General features: G+C 40.0%; 1 long non-coding RNA gene across 1 annotated transcript in view; it reads left to right on the forward strand.

Moving 5' to 3' along the window:
* Nucleotides 1-15,199, forward strand: part of LOC144340967 (uncharacterized) — a 28,594-nt gene extending 13,395 nt beyond the window's left edge. Inside the window, exon 2 of the long non-coding RNA XR_013417502.1 lies at nucleotides 12,044-15,199. This is a non-coding gene — a long non-coding RNA (uncharacterized LOC144340967). The remainder of the gene's footprint in view (nucleotides 1-12,043) is intronic.
* Nucleotides 15,200-17,944: the final 2,745 nt, after the last annotated feature.

Below are 17,944 nucleotides of genomic sequence, written 5' to 3' on the forward strand. Positions count from 1 at the left end.
AAGTTACTATCTTTGCTCTCAAAGAATTGATAGACAAATAGAAGAGAAGTATCTTTTGCATTTGGACAGGACGGGGAGAAACTTCCCTTGCCTTTTAATCTCAGATAAAGTAAAATTACTGTTTGCATGGTGGCACAAGCCAGGTGCAATGGGATTAAGTAGGAGGGAGCCACAACAATTTAACTGTGGTGTTGGGAGGACTTCAAATAGGAGATTTTCTCAGGAAAAAATTTCAGGTAAGAGTCTTCAAGGAAAAAAGAAAAGTTTGAATCAAGACCTGGAAGTCTGGAAGTCCAGTGCATATTCAGAGAATAGCAGGTATTTTGGTGCTGATGATAAAGGTAGTCTTTTGAAAGAACTAGGGCTAACGATGCAGCTTTTCTAGATTGTGCAAGACTCTAGCAGACAGACTTTAAGGAGTTTGTCCCCTGCCTTTACCCAGTGGGAAGACTGAGGAGATTGGAGCAGACGAATAACATGACCAGAACTTGGACTTGGCTTCTGCATTTCCCACTTCCCTCGACCCTTTTTGTCAGGGGCGGGGGGATGTTTTTCCAATCAAATCCATCCAAAAGACCTATGTTACAGGTCTTAATAGAACTCCTTTGCAAATGAACAAACAGTGGCACAGAGGGACAGGGTAGTGAAACTAAGGCTTTTCTCTAATAACAAATGCTTTGGAGAGAATATGCCACTATCTCTTTAGCACATGCATCTAAGTCTCTGCATTGGTTGTTTCCAAACCTCTTAGGGCAGGGAAAAGAAAAGAAAAGAAAAAAGAAAAGAGAAGAGAAACAAATATTGGCTGGTCTTTTTCATATAAAGAACATTTCACATGTGTATCTATATTCTTATTTGATACTCAGGTAACATTAATATGAATGGACTTTTCGTGGTTGTGAGGCCAAGAGGCTCCCAGTCTTGCATTGATGAGGGGAAGGAGTGAAGAGGGGAAAACAGGGAGGCAAAAATGATTAAAGTCTCTTTTGAGATGGACCTTGTGCTAAGACCTTTGGCACATATTTTCTTTGCAATTTCACAGCCCTAGGATGTTGATGTAATGATTACCATTTTATAGATGAAGAAATAAAGGTTGAAGATTGTTTTATAACTTAACATACACACAATTCACAATTATTGAACGCTTACCAAATGTCAGGCATTATTCTAAGCATTTTTTTTGGGTTTAAACCACTCAATTCTCACAGGCAAAAAAGTGGTATAGAAAAGGCTAAGAAACTTGCCCAATGTGAAATAAGCAGTAAATATATGAGCTGGGAACTAAACCTAAATAATCAAACTCTATAGTACACTTGTTTAATCACTGTACTATATTTGGCATTAGTTTAACAGTTGGTATAGAATTGATGCATCATAGAATATCCTAAATCCAAAGATCATGAACTTTCCACTATTCCATGAGGTTCAAAATGTTTTCAAGCAATTCAATTCAAAAAGTTTATTGACTGCCTGCTGTATACTGGACTTTCTGATAGGTGTTGGAGATTCACACCAACAGACACACCTCCACCCCCCACCTCTCCCCCACACATACTCACATACACTGCTCAATGTGAGCCATCACTGAGCTGGTGAAAAAAGATCCCTTAAGGTTTATAGTGTCCATTGATATATCTAGTAATTTATCTCAATAGAGGAGTTGGAAGGGGAGGCAGAAAATGCAGGTACACTTGAAATGCAAGTACACTTCTTCCACTCATCAACACAAACCTGGGAGCATCTTGGCCTTACAACCAAGGAAAGTCCATTCATATTAGTATTATGTGAATATCAGATAAGAATATATATACATGTGAAACGTTCTTTACATGAAAAAGGTCTGCCAAAATGTATTTCTCTTCTTTTCTTTTCCTTGCCCCAAGAGGTTTGAAACAACCAAAGCACAGAAACAACCAAAGCAGAGAGTTAGATGCATGTGCTGAAGAGATAGTGGGACATTCTTTCCAAAGCATTTGTTGTTAGGGAAAAGACTTAGTTTCACTACCCTGTCCCTCTGTGCCACAGTTTGTTCATCTGCAAAGTGAGAGTTCTAATAAGACCTATAACATAGGTCTTTTGGGTAAATTTGATTGGAAAAACATCAGAAAAAAAAGAAAGATGTAAAAGGGAAATGGGGAATGCAGAAGCCAAGTTCTGGTCATGTCATTCCTCTGCTCCAATCTCCTCAGTCTCCCCACTGGGAAAGGACAGAGGACAAACTCCTTAAAGCCTGTCTGCTAGAGTCTTGAACAATCTAGAAAAGCTACATTGTTAGCCCTACTTCTTCCAAAACACTTGGTGTAATTTTTATTGAAAAACATCTGCATGTAAGTGAATTTGCATAGTTCAAACCTGTGTTGTCCAAGGTTCAAATGTATTTAAATATTAATTTTATCTATTTGAAATACCTGTTTACTAGCATCTGCCACTATTAATACCAAGTGTATTGTTTATCTACTGCTTCATAAAAAGCCATTCCAAAACTTAGTGGTTTGTATATTAAAACAAAGACTATTTTCATTTGCTCTCGATCTCATGGGACTGCACTCTTACAGGTAATCGTTTTGTTGGTCTCACCCAAGAGAGAAATAGCCATCTGGAAGGTTTAAGATGGCCTTAACTATGTGGCAATTGATGCTGACTGTCAGTTGGGTCAAAAATCAGGAAGAGTGAGATATGGAGAAGAGAGTGAGCATGATATAAAACTGTCTACCATCTCTGCATCTGTCACATATCTGACCACAAAGAGTTTCACTTAATGTTATTCCAAACCTCATACAGTTTCCTCTTTTGGCCAATTCTAATCTAGCACCACATAGGGAAGGTGATTTAAAGAAACATAGCTTCCAGCTTGGTTGATGGACCAAAATGTAGCATGGTCTATCCTTGTCAACTTTGCATTCATACAACTCTATTGTATGTTTTTAATATTTAACTTGGAAATTAAGTAATGGTAAAATCATGTTTCAACTCTACATAATTCAGTTATTTCAAAAGAATGCACAAGATCTCATATGTCACTTTATCCTGTTGATGGTACCCATCTTTCTAGCTCAATCACAGTCTCCCTTTGGTATCTCATAACTTAAATATTGATAAATAAAGTTAACAACTCTCAAAATATTTTGCATCAAATGGGGTAGTGTGGTAGGGGAAATACTTACTATACATGCAAATAAATACATTTTATATAAAAGCAAAGATGAAACTGCACAGTCCTCAGACATGCAAATGATCAAATAGTTTTACCTGGTGTTTAAAGTTTCTTCCACTACCATATTTTATATTATTTTTGCCCTCAGTAAGTACCTCAAGTGATTATGGTTTTTGTCTATATGTTCAAACCTTTGTTCCTGAGGGTCTTATGCTATTTGCTATTCTGTCTATATTGGATTATTGTAGTTTTCTGTTAACTTTTATCACAGGACATGGGAGTACTAGAGAGAAGTTTCTGTATTCTAGGCCCACAACTTCTGACCCTTGGGTTGCTGTTAGCTGAAGTTCTTTGATAGAATCTGTCACCCTCCTCTGTTCAGCAGTCCCATTTTTTGCCTATAGTTTCAGTGGTATGAGGAATTCAAAGTGTTCAGGTGCTGGGCTCAGCTTCCTGTTTAGTGGTGTTATAGTTGTGATCTCTTGTGGAGACGTTATCCCTTGAGAACTGAGATGTCTAAACCAGCTGAGCTCAAAGTGGTGGTACAGGAAGACACAATTTTTACTGGTTCATTATGAGTTAAAGTGGGATAAGCCACTTTCATTTTCACCCATGGAAAACCTTAGAGTCAAGAGTTGAAAAGAACAGTAGACTAGGGAATCACTCTTGGATTGCAAAATTCAGCCCAAATCAAGGAAAATTTCCTGATTTGAAAACAGAGAACCTGACATGTGCTCAGCTGGATTTCAGAATTGCTATGGGCCAGTGAATGCTATGCACCTCATGTTCCTCTCCTTTTAAATATGTCTGTTTTAATTATTTTGTCCCTATCTCACCGTTGCATGCTGGGTATTTGGGGAACAGATAACTTGTCTTATTAGTTTGTAGTTATTTGGTTCAAGAAGACCCTCATGCAAAGAACTGTACTAAAATAACCTCATTTACATCCAGACTTGATACAGATTATGAACCATGGATTTCAAGCCAGATGGCATGACTGATAAGATTTGGTGGGTCTGGAGAAAAGATAAGTGTAGTTTGTACATCAACGAGTGTGAATTACTGGAGCAAAAGGGTAGATTCTGCCTTTCTCTCTACATCTCTCTGCTTCAAGAGGCTGAGCTCTACAGATTGCAGCAGCAGGACTCCTTAGTCTTCTGGCTTTCTTTCTTTTTTTTTTTTTTTTTTGTTGAGATGGAGTCTCGCTCTGTCGCCCAGGCTGGAGTGCAGTGGCGCTATCTCCACTCACTGCAAGCTCCGCCTCCCAGGTTCAAGCCATTCTCCTGCCTCAGCCTCCCGTGTAGCTGGGACTACAGGCACCCGCCACCGTGCCCGGCTAATTTTTGTATTTGTTTAGTAGAGACGGGGTTTCACTGTGTTAGCCAGGATGGTCTCGATCTCCTGACCTCATGATCCGCCCGTCTCGGCCTCCCCTGGCTTTCTTTAAGTTTAACTAAAGGGCAGTGCCAGTAGGAGATTAGAGGGTAGGAAGAGAGCAACTCTGAGGCTTTTTTTTCTCCCTTACTGCTTCAGAGTGGTTTTGGCAGAGGTTATCTGGCTACATTCGGTGGACCTTCTGATTTACAACTCCCACCCTTCAACCCTTTCTCTTTCAGGACTGGGAACTACTATTAGGTTGGTGCAAAAGTTATTGTGGTTTTTGTCAGTAAAAGTAATAGCAAAAACCGTAATTACTTCTGCACCAATCTCTGGACTGCTATTAGTCTCTGGATGCCTCAACATTTCTTTCGGGTTCCTTTAACTTGACTGACACTTCTGTAAATAGTTACAGTTTTACAAAATCTCTTCTAAAATCCCAACTGAAGTTTCAGTTTTCTGCTAGGATCTTGACTGATATGTTTGAAATGCTGCTTTTAGTTATTTACCAGGTATGCAACCAAGGACAAATCATATAACTGTTCTGAACTTAATATCTTCACCTATAAAATATAATTGTAGGAAATAATCACATTTAGTGAGCATCTATCATGATAGGCACTTCTTGTACATTAACCCATTTAGTCTTTATATTAATTTGTGTGAATATATCTTTTCCATCATTGTCTCCCCAACCTATACAGGACATGGAACATGACAGATGCTCAGTAAATGTCTCTTGAGGGAATGATGCGAGCATAAGTTGGTATTATTACTACTTTAGTTATAAAGAAATTGATGTGGCAGCTGAGAACAGTGGCTCATGCCTATAATCCCAGCACGTTGGGAGACCGAGGCGGGAGGATTGCCTGAACCCAGGAGTTTGAGACCAGCCTGGGCAACATGGAGAGACCCCATTTCTATTATTAAAAAAAAGAAATTGATACTGGAATGTGTCATGACACTAGATAAAGATTACAGAGTAAATAAATGGCACTGTTGGAGTTGGAAGCTAGGCTGTCTAATTTTAAAACCTTTGCTCTTTTTAGTAAGTGATCTTGCTTCTCCACCCAGCCAACTCTTATAGAACTGTTGTGAGAGTCAAAGGAAATGAAAATGTGAAAGCATGCTATGAATTATGAAACCTGCTTAAATATACTGCATCATCATTATTTTTATGAATGTAATTTATAACCTCTTTCCCACTCTTCTGCCCTGGAGTACTATACAGTCATTAAACACAAACTCATGCTCATGTGTTAGCCAAACATAAATATGTAGGTTACTTGCTAGGAAAAAAAAAGTTATTTGAGGGTTTTCTGTCATTTTATGTTATTTTTTTGGCTATATTCTTCTGATAACGTAACTAATTAGAAAATAACTTTTCAAGTTTCAAAACTTGACATTAAAAAGAAAAAATTATTTAAAGGAAAGCATTTGGGCTTTGGTTCTGGATTTGTCAGAGAAACATTCTAAAAGTGTAAGTTTGGAAAGAGCTTGAACTTGGTTCTCTGATTCCCAAGTAACAAGTAAATAGAAGTCATGGGAGTCACAAGAAATTGTTCCTGGAAACTTGGGTATAGATTGAGGTTCTGAACCTGGGACACATTATTGACTGTTTCCATGATGAAACTTAGGTCTCCTGGGGAGTCTGCAAGATTGGCCAGACCCAAAAAGAAATGGACTCTTTGATGAAGAAACGGTTGAAAGGGCTTTCTAGAAGTTATATACAGCATGATATTCAAACCACTTTTCTCCTCTATGTTGCTTATACATCACTTTAGAAAGTTCAAAGTATATAACAACACAAAAATAGTAATAAGATAGATTTATCCTTTAGGGCACTGTCCTTGGCCATGGAATTCCTTTCTTTTGCTTGTTGGGATCCACCTTTTCTGACCTTTGGTTCTATAATTTTAAAGACCTAGGATTCTATTTGCTAGTTTTATAGTAGTTGAAACAAAACAAACTCGCCGAGAGGAAGGTGTGACTCTAAATAATAAAACCAGTTTTAGCAAACACAAGCCTCTAAATCAATGTGGTTCTTCCAACTGATTGTTTTGAGAAACTGAGGCCTTATGTCAGTGATGGCAACATTGAGAAACTGCATTCACTCTGTACATACATGACATAATAACCAAACTAATCCTGAAGGTGTTTGGACTCTTTTTTTTTAACCTACAGTGGTAAAATGAAAGATTTTAGAAACTCAGCCTCAGTGACACTTCATGTATTCTTTCATTTAGAGACCCAACAGATACTAGGTTGGTGCAAAAGTAATTGTGGTTTTTGCCATTGATATTTATTCAGCACTTAGTAAGGCATCAGACATTATTTTTGACACGGTGCTTTTAAGTGGTCTTACAGTCTTGAGCAACTTGAACAACTCACAGCTGCTCAAGTAAACAGATGGGACAGAGAGTCTGATGGGACAGACAAGTAAACATCCATAATCGAGGATGGAAAATATGAGCAGAGGGCTAAGTCCAAGGTGCTCTGGAAGGGACACATCAGCGTTCTGGAGGACCAGAGAAGTGTAGCTAGAAAAAAAAAACTCTCAGGCTGAGTTTTGAAGGGCACTCAGGAGTAATCCAGGCAGAAAGATCGAAAAATCAAGGGCAGTTTCAGCAAACGAAATGCAATGAGAGAAGATACTTTAGTCATCAAGCAATAGTTCATTATGTCTGGAGCATAAGTCAGGTACTCAAATACCTGGAGAAGAGGTGATAAATGTAGGTTAAGGTCATCACCATATGAGGGACCAAATCAACCTTCCTTAGATTTGGATTCCTCAGACAAGAATTAGAGTCTACAAAGGGATCATTGCCAGTACTGCTTTTCTAATTGCTTGTAACCGCATTTGGGAAAGGTCTTTCACTGTCCCAGGTTTTAATGGGACATTAAATGGGACTATCATGGGAATTCAAAGAAATGTTGGTTTCCTAACTCTTATGCTTCTTGAAATCTATTTTTTTCACCTGCATTACCCCTTAGAAAAATGAGTTTGAATGACGAGTATTCATTGTTGAGTGATGAGTAACGTCTTACTGACTGATCCTTCACTCTCCATGTTGAGAACCACAATTGCTAAAACTATTCTCCCTTCACCCCAGACTTCACTTTCAGAAAATTCCCCTAAGGTACCAACACTGGTTTAGATGGGACTGGAGATTGTTTTGCCTCTCTAGGGCTTGATGCTTTTAGCAACTAGCTTTGCTATCACCTGGGCGCTTTCATGCTGGACTTCAGCTCATTCGCCAGACATACTGGTATTTATACCTGTTCATTTGTTTATGCAAAGTTTTAGAAATTGCTGTTAAGTTTTGGGGCACAAAAAGCGAAAAGAATCCCTGAGTACTCAATTTGTTATTTCAGGAAATTAATCTGGAGTTCCTTCCACCTGGATCCTAGTTCCTAAGGCATACCTGTTCATCATTCCTCTTAGTATTAACCCTGGGTCTTTATGACATTTCAGTTCCTCTTCTTTCTGCATTTAGCCATTGCCTGCTTTCCCTGTTTTTTTGCCAAGTTGTGAGCCCTGGTCTCACATTGTTTTATTCTTGCCCTCATGGTCTGTCTTATATTCTGCCCCTGTCTGCCAAGTCTGATGTTCTAGCCTGCCACATGTGGTCTGGTTTCACCACACCATCTATTAAGGAAGCACCTATCCCAGGCCTTCTACGTGGAGTGTGTGTACAAGTCTGTATTTGTGTTGCTCACCTGGATTCCTACATGTCTTGCTTCTTACTGACTTGACTCATCTCTCCCTGGACTTCTTAGCCTGGATCTGAGATCTCTGCGTCTTAGAATCTGAATATGCAAGGCTCCTTTGCTCTGGTATCTGGAATTCCAAATAATGACACTATCTTCTGTAGCCCCAGTACTGAGGGAGTGACACTAGCCGGTCAGGTTTTCTTAGCAGCCTTAACCCTGGTTGCCATCCTCATGCCCAGTATTGCTTGTACAGAACAGGAATTGGACTTGTCTGATGACAGAGTGGCAGCCTTGGCTATTAGTACTGGAAGAGACTACCTTTTCCATATTTACTTATCTGTTATTCCACTTTTCTCATTTCTATGGGATGTTAAAATTCATTAATTTGATAATGAAACCTAAAATCTACTACTGTACAAGAAGAATCATTGGTGAGGATTCTTTAGACATAGTTTAGGTGGACAAAATGTTGGACTAACTACAATGTTCTATTTTAAATTAGTGGTTTGGGAAAAGGCTGATACAGCCTCAATCTGCTCATTGTTCCTCCCAAATGCGTAATTCCGGTGCTCTGGCTGCTTAAATGAACTGTTTGTGCACTGTTGCTCTGAAGTTTATCTGTGTCATACTGACAACAGGATTAAAAGATACTACAATGTAGGGAATATTCTGAGTTTGCTCCTTCAAGGGCATTTTCTTACAAAAATAATAAAAATGATTGCTATGAATGTTTAATTTACACCATGTCTAACTTTAACCCTATTTTAATATCTCTTTTTTAGGGTTGCAGGAAGAATAGCTACCCAAAGCACATAGGTTAAGGGATAGTCCCCTGAAGACCCCTAAGGCCTAAAATACATAATGAAGATAACAATGATAGATTTTAGAGATCCATGGTTTCACATAAACATGAAGCATTGAAATGTTTTTATGCTCTCTGATTTCAAAAATGTGGGTTTTAAAAAAAATTTACTAACAGTATTTTTGTCAAGCCAATAGTAAATATAAGACAGTCATGAAAACACAGTTGAACAAATTTTCATTTTCTAGGTTTTAAAGTGGTAGAAGGGAAGAAAAGAAGGTCTGTAAGGTACCTTGAAAATGTTTTCCTTAAAAAAATGTTGATGGGAATATTCTTTTTTGATGTCCACATTTGTTGACAATCTTTCAGTCATCGAATAAGTACCAAGGATCCATAATTAAAAGATACAATCTTTACGCTGTGTGGTAGTCTGTGGTAATAGTTGTCAAATATTTCCGGTTATCTACCTCCAAGGCACTTCCTGGCCACTTGTGGTTGGATGGACCATGTGTTTAGCTTTGGTCAACGAATTGTGAGCTAAAGTGCATGGTGTCACTTCTAGGCCAGAGAATTCAATTGTCAGTATGAAACTCTATTTCCTCTGCCAGGGTGGCTGGTTGTGCTGTGGATAGAGGCTATTCCCAGGTATGTGATTAGAATCTGTGCATATGATGGGCTATCACTCCTATGGTTGGGTTACTAATCAGTCAGCTTTGAGTTAATCAAAAGAGAGGTCATCCTGGGTGAGCCTGACCCAATCAGGTGAGCCCTTTAAAAGAAAATGAAGTGTCAAAAAGACACTCTTCTGCTTTCCTAGAAGAAAGCAAACAGCCAACAACATAACGGGAAAACAATTATATCATTACAAGATATTAATGATAATATCATTAATTTCAGCCCAAAACTATAAATGGGCTTGGAAGAGAACCCTAAGCCTTATATGAGGTTGCAGCCCTGGCTAGCACCTTGATTTCAGCCTGGCGAATCCCTGAGCAGAGGATGCAGCTAGCCCATGCCCGTATGAAACTTTGAGATAGTCCCTCTGTCTTGTTTTAAGTTTGTTGCACAGCTATAGAACTCTAATACTATCATGAGGGGCTTCTCAGGACTGAAATATTTTGACTATTAGGATGGGTTTTGAAAGAATGAGAATAATTCAGACAAACAGTGGTGGCACACTCAAGAACAACAGGTGTTAAGATTTGAAAACCCGAGTGAATAGGGGGTGTCTTGGGAACTAAAAGCAATTCAGTTTATATAAGCAGGACTGACACTAAAGACATTTAACAACTCACAAAATCTGCACTATTGCAGGCCAGGTCCTCTGGAAGCAGATGCTGGGGCAGAATTAGCTCTCCCAAAGGTTTATTAGGTGTTGACTTGTGGCAGGAAGAGGTAGGAAGATTGGGCAGGGGATGATGTTACACCAAGATCCAGACCCAACAAAGCTTTGGCCAATCAAAGGCAGTTCCAAGAAATTCCTGCCTCTTGGGGTATTCCCCACTGAGCTGAAATGGCCAGGCCCTTAAACTCCATCCTGCTCATTTGTTTGATATGATTATTCCAAGAGGAACATGGTCCAGGTCTCTACAGCCAAAATCAATATTGGATAGTGTCTGATGATTGGATTCCTGGCAATGAAATGATAAATTCTTCATTGAAGGAGGATCTGGGCCGACTATCTCTGTCTGCCACAAACTCCAACCAACAAGAACAGGACATGCCTGGTAGGGCAAGGCATCACTAGTTAATGAGTCTTGGGAAATGCTGAAAAGTTTTAGGGAAATTAACAGTTAAGTGGTGGAGATTACTCTAGGAACACAGGCTGTGACTATGTAGCAACCAGTGAAAAGCATTTCAGCTGGAATGGCTGAGTCAGTAGACAAGGTCTGAGGAGCAAAAAAGGATCGGATAAAAAAGGGTTCATTTTGTGATCTGAAGCTTCACATTTCATATCCTATCGACAAGGATTCAGAACCACTACTGAAAGTACTTTCCTCCATGAATAAAATTGTTGCTGAGCAAAGATTCTACCCTGACCCCAGCATGGTGTACATCTTCTGAATGAACAAACTCAAACCCAAGACACTGAGGAGAGGGAACATGGTCAGCCAGAACTATTCAATCTGAAAGCAGTAAAAAAGACTTCCATATGTTGTGCTTTTGAGTTTCTGGTTAATTTAATTGTTTGCACAACTACTTTTTCATCTGTCACTGCATTCTCCTTTAAACTTATGCCTGCCACTCTCATGATGTCACCAGGCTGTGGCTGGAAGTGTCCCTCAGGTCCACAACATCAAAGCCACTCTGTTCCTTTCATGCCCTCATTTACAAAGCTCATCCCAAGATGGATCCATTTTTTTGTAATGTGATTTGTCATTAATAGATTCATATTGCTCATTGCTCTGGGGTCCAGTGTCTGAGAGTGCCCTTAGGCTGCCCTGGTTGCTGAATCAGAACTTGCTAATCAGTCACTGTTGGCACCATTTAGCTGGCTGCTTGCTTGCCAAGAAGTGTCTGAGGCCTTCATCTCCTCTCCTCCCAGATGGAATGGGGACCCTCTGCACTTCTGGGAAATCTCACATCTTTCATGGAGTCAAATGGAAGACAAAAGAGAAGGTGACATTGGGGAAGGTGGGCAGGAGCAAAGAGGCGCCATCAATGGTTCTTCTGGCTCCTAGTGAGAGAAGAATATGCCGAACGTGTTATGTAGGATCTAAGAGATCACTTGAGGGTGAGAGATGCAAAAAGGTTCGTGCTTATTCTAGACCCTCATTATGGACCGAATTATGTCCTCCCCCAAATTCATATGTTGAAGCCTTAACCCCCAGTGTGACTGACTGCATTTTGACAGAGGGCTTATGAAGAGATAATAAAGGTTAAGTGAGATAATACTAAGGGTGAGATCTTTATCTGATCAGATTGGTGTCCTTATAAAAGAGGAAGAGACATCAGAGTGCTCTCTCTCTCTCTGTCTTTCTATTTGTATCTCACAGCACACAAAGAAGAGGCCATGTGAAGACACAGAGAGAAGGCAGCTGTTTGGAAGCCAGCAAGAGAGGCCTCACCAGAAACCAAACCTGATGGCACCTTGATCTTGAATTTTCAACCTGGAGAACTGTGAGAAAATAAATTTCTATTGTTTAAGTCAATCAGCCTGTGGTATTTTGCTCTAGTAGGCCAAGCTGATTAGTATAATCACCCAGCACACTTGTGACCTTTGCCCAAGTAGTTCTGCTCACTTAGCAATCTGAGGGGTAGTGAGCTGTGGAAGATGCTGGCTGTTTACAGAATGCAAAGGAGAAAGAATGAAAAACCAAGGGGCAAGCATAGAGAGAAAAAATTTTTCTTATAAAAATAAGAAAAGATAGAGAAAGAGGAGGATGTTGAACAACAGACAGACAGAAAAGCAGAAAGAAAGTAGGAGAAATTAACCTCTAATTTAGGTCTGCAAGAAGTTTTTAAACAATCAATACATTTTCTTTATCTCCTGTCTATGAAGTCTGTAAAGATGAGTAGAGATAAATGTTTTTATTGCATCAGGATTTCAGAGTGGGAAGGACACTAAGGGAAAAGAAACTTAAGGCTCAAATTGAATAAAGAAATTGGCCAGGTTCATACAGTAAGTTCAGCATGCCAGCCTTACTGTGCATGGTGGCGGGTTTGTCACAGGTCTAGCTCTCAGGAGATACTCTACTCTACCTGTCCTCTGCCCCACCTAATGCCGTGTGTGGCCAGGCAGTGAAGAGCACAGACTTGGAAACGAGAGGCGTCTGGAGCAGATCTCAGTCTTATGTTTTTCCCGCTGCATGTTTTCTGATAAATGCCTCCAGTCCTCTGATTTTGGACTGTTTTTGTCTCTAGATTCAGCATTTTCAGTTCTAGAGATAGGCTGGTATTTAAATGTGCAAGTTCAAATTTAATGAAAATGTAAGGAGAGGTACTGAGACTTTATTAAAAACACAAGATGAAAAGTACTTATGTTTCCATAGCAATTAGATTTGAACCTCCCCCATCTTCCTTGCAATCATATCCAAACAATGGCTGTAAAATCCTACATGGTAATGCAATCTTTCCGTGATTGGGATTTTATACACAACTTTTTCTTTTCTTTAATAAAAACCTGGAGATGGCATGCAACCCAAACCAGTGCCATTAATCAGTGACAATTAGAATTAGCTGGTCTCAACTCTGGCCCATGGTGTGCCTAGTCTTGTGATCTGTACCCAGGGATGTGGGCTTTATTTTAGAGCGATGTTCCTGTGGAAGATCCAACAAGGGGCATGAAATGCTCAGATCTAAGCTTTCCTGCAAACACCCTGGTGCAGGGTGGAGCACAGGTTTCAGAAGAATAGGGGTTGGGATGGGGGTTGTTTGGAGGTTTCTCTGTAGATGGAGGTTTCTCTGATTTCGTAATCAGGCATTGTCTGGAGGCTCTGCTCCTCCTACTTCTCCAGAACAGAATGGGGCTTTCCCAGAGTGTGCAGCCCTGAACACATATCCAGGACTTCTCTGCAATTCTCCTCTCATTTATACTTTGATAAATGCTGCTTCCTGCAGTTTTGCTGCTGTACAGCCATGGGTACCCTGGTCAGTATCTCTCAGAGGGGGAGAGGCCACTCTTGTGAAGGTCATTTTAATTTGAAGAAGTGAAGAAATATGACAACAGGCTTATAGAAATAATATTTTATTTTAAATATGTATGTTGAAACATTTAACGCTTTATTTTTCAATTAAACTTTTTGCAGGTGCAAAAATACAAAGGAAGACAATAACTTACTAAATTACTAAAATAGGGTATGACTGGGAGTATAACACACAAGGTAAAACGAAATGATAAATGTCTTCCTTCAACCCCAGACCCTCACTGTAACTTTGTGAGTCACCTGGATAACCTCCTCTTGAGTGGACAAAGGCCTTGGCAAAGTTGAAGGCTAGGCTTAGACTGAGGGATGCTTCTTGCCTCCCACACTCTCCTCTTCCACTACTCTCACCCCCATCGTGAGCGATGGGCATTGATCCTGGTGTCTGGAAGGGACTGGCTCCAACCAGCTCACTTGCTTTCAATTGAGGCTTGGCCTATAGGGCAGCAGGTAGAGTGGGAAATTAGCTTACAAGATGAGTTTATACTTTAAAAGTGTCCTATCTGCTAAATGTCAATCTAATGATGAATGAGAGTAGCCCAGTACTCACCACCTGGCTGACTCTGGTCAGGACATTTTCTCCCTTTGCTGCCCATAACAATTCTTGAATGAGTCATCTATAAAATAGGCATAATTAATATCTTATCTATCTGAGAGCAGGGACACAGATCAAATGACCTCTTGGAATCTTTTCCAGCTTCAAGGCCGAAAAGTCCGAGGAAAAGGTCGTTGAGCAGTGATTTTCAAAGTGTGGTCCCCTGATAAGCCATATCAGCACTACCTGGGAACTTGTTGAAAAGACAATTTCAGGCTTCACTCAGAGACTTAGTGAATCATAAACTCTGAGTGGGGCCCAGCAATTTCTGTTTCAACAAGCCCTCTGGGGGATTCCAATGCGTGCTCAAGTTTCAGTAGCTCTGGTGTAGCTGAGCATTGAGCCAAATCATTTAGACTCTCTGAGACTCAGTTTCTTCATCCACTGAAATTATATAACTCCACCTCTTTCAAATGATTGTCATGCGTTTCAAATGATATAGGAGCACCTAAGACACAATGGGTACTCAATAAATGTCAGATAAAGTTGAAGGACAAGAAAGGTTGAAAAGGAGAATGAATAAAAAAAGAATGAGAACTCAGTTTTCATTTTTTCCTTAAATAACATCTTTAACATTATATAATTTGCAATTTGCATGCAAAACAGCCCACCCCAGGGCATCATAGAAGCCTTGAAAAATCCAATATTATGCAGACAGCCAGAGATTCTGGCTGCTAAACCAGGCTTAAAAACTAATTTTCCCTCTTCAAGGAAGTGACATTTGTGCATTCAACACAGCAGCCATAAATTTAGGCTTTCTTACCACCCCCTGCTGTACATGAGGTTATTATTTTTGTCAATAACAAAGCTACTTCATTTTGAGTATGTGGAGCTGTTTTTGAATCTCCTCTTTTGGCCACACCGTAGTTATCAGCAGAGTAAATAGCTCATTAAAAGACAAAAAACAACAAAAACCTAAAACCATTTTTAATGGTAGGAATGTGATTAGGGCATTTAATTAGACTCCAAAAAGTACACTTTCTGTTAATAATTGAGGATACATTCCACGTCAATTAAAAAAGGCTTAACAGCGAAGATTTGGAAATTTGAACTTAAACGGAGCCTGAATTTCAAAGCTGTTTTTATTTGCAGAGTATTTCAGGGAAAGTGTTCAGAGAAAACAAAAGTAGTGCTGTTTCTCCTTAGGAATTTTGTAGATATGAAGAAATCTTCTTCATCCTCACAGATGGGGCATTGCTGATCTCCTTTGATATTGTAAGGGACTGACCCTTGAACCTCAGGCATGGGGTTGAAAGTACTGTAAGGGACTATTTAGGTGGGACGGAGATTGGTCAAATGGCTTCAACTGTATCCCTTCCTTTTGGTGCCAGGTCTGTAACACCTGCTTCTGCTACCTCTCCAAGACTTCAGGGCAGAGTATTGCCTTTTAAATCTCTGGTGCCAACTCTGATACTAATTTCTTCCTTTCTCATGAGCTGTTGTACAGAGATCTTTGATTTTTGGTCATTGACTTGATATAAAAATGTGAGTGTGAATTAAGGAAGATATTGTGGTCAACATCCTTCAAAGAACTTGCATTCTAGAGACAGTGATATTCATGCAATCAGAGGTGAAGTACCTCCATATCCAATCGAGCAATGAAGGTCATGAGAAAATGGCGACTCTTCAGTCTTCTATATCAAGGACGTGTGTGTGGCTTAAAAAAGAAGACAAAGCTGAATAGCAAGAAGCTAGGTACTAGAATGTAGAAAATAAATGAGAGAAAGTTATCAAAGGGGACCAAGATCATTTCTCCATTCAATGAAGGTTAAGTTTCTACTATGCGGCCAGGCACTATTCCCCATGGAGCTTAAAATGAACTAATTTTTATTGACCTCTAAGTTAATGACAGTATAAATAACCTAACATAAGGGTGGAGGGTTAAGTTCTTGCCATTTACCAAAACCTTTCCAAGTTTTAGCACATTTGACCACCATGAGAAGTTAGCAAGGTAGATTTTGCTGTCCATATTTTAGAAATAATGAAAATGAGATCTCTTGATTAACAAATGTGTAGACCTGAGAATACCAACTCAGATCTCCAGATTCCCATTCCAATGGTGATGCCACTTTACCCTTGGAGTTCCCAGGATGATTCAAGCCTTCTGTGAATAAGCTCAGAAAGTAAAAAAAGGAAGTTTATGCCTTCCCACTTGTAGAAAGCACTGAAGCCCTGTGTGTAAACCATATGCAGTGGTCATATACTGTTGTAAGGAAGAGTGATAAATAGATGTGGAAATTCATTATTTTATTCAAAATACTTGTGGAGCACCTACTAAGTGGCAAGCACCATGTAAGATGCTTTTAAAACAGAAATGCAGTGAATACAAGGTAGCATGAAAGGTAGACAGCAATGTCAGTTACGTAAAAATGAGATGGTACATGCAGAGCAGTACAGCCCATGTTCCTGGAGGCACATGTCTGCAATTCAACATATGGAGGGTGGTTTGGAAAAGACATGCACGAAACAGAAATGAGAATGGATGCCTGAGTAACTGAAGGGAAAAGAAATGTTGGGGAAAAATGTGGGGTTAAAAAAGCAAACAAAGAAAAGCATGGCAATGCATGGCCTGATGTGGATGCTGAGCCACAACTTGAGGCAATTGACTGAAGGTACCATTCAAATTGTGAGAGCCTAAAGTTCAGAAAAGCTGAGATGAATAAATAAATCCCTCTATTCTCAAGGAGCTCAAAGGCTCCCTGAAGGAAATCCAAGAATCAACAAACATCTGCAGTATGTGGAGTCTTCACCAGGCTTCGGGTATCACATTTTAAGCAAGTGCTTTCTTAGGAGCTCAGCCGGGGGTGGGGTTGCTTCTGGGCCAGGGGTGGATTTGTTTGGTGCTGGCCCTGCTGGGCCTATTAAACTGAAGTTGCAAACGCATGAAGTTGAAGTGTGAACGTGCTCCCACTCTGGGCTGCGCTGTGGTTTCAAGAGGACGACTGGCAGCCCCTGCTATTCTTGGCTGCGGGGACTCTCTCCTACACGAAATCTCCCAAGGAACATTATGTTCTAGCACATTGTAAATGAAGGCAAGAGAGCATTTAACGACACCCAGGATTCAAATAACTTTGTCTTTTGTGCATAAGCAGAGTGTTAGAGGAGGAGAGAGACAGGAGGGGCCCAAGGCTCCCTCCCCACCCACGCTACCTGAGAGGGGAAAAATCTAGTAATGGTGATTGTTTTGAAAAGTGATAAAAATACCTCTTTTTGTCCTTTTCCACCCTGGAAATCTTTGCGCCTGTGTCTTGTCATCAGCCCCGAAGACCTTCTCTCCTGTTTGTCTCTATCTCTGAATTCTTTGCCTGTGTCTATTTCTGATTCTTTCTGTGGCTCTCTTTTGCTTCTATTTTATTTTAGATCTGTTTTTCTGTCTCTCCTTTTCCTCGCCTCTGTTTCTGTGTGTTTCTCCTTTGTTTATGTCTCTCGGATTCTCTGTGATACTATGTTGGTGTTTCACTCTCTGACTCTCTCCTCCGTTTCATTCTATGCCTCTCTCTGACTCCCTATGACCCTCTGTTCCTGTCTCTCTCCGACCATCTCTGTGTTTATTGCCTCATTTGCTCCCCTCCCTCTCTTGTTCATCCTTTCCCTCCTACCTTGTTTTCTTCTCTTAGTTGCTACAGGATTATTAAAAAAGGTTGAACAGCTGTCACCCA

This window comes from Macaca mulatta, chromosome 5, assembly GCF_049350105.2.
Source record: "Macaca mulatta isolate MMU2019108-1 chromosome 5, T2T-MMU8v2.0, whole genome shotgun sequence".
Taxonomy (NCBI): Eukaryota; Metazoa; Chordata; class Mammalia; order Primates; family Cercopithecidae; genus Macaca; species Macaca mulatta.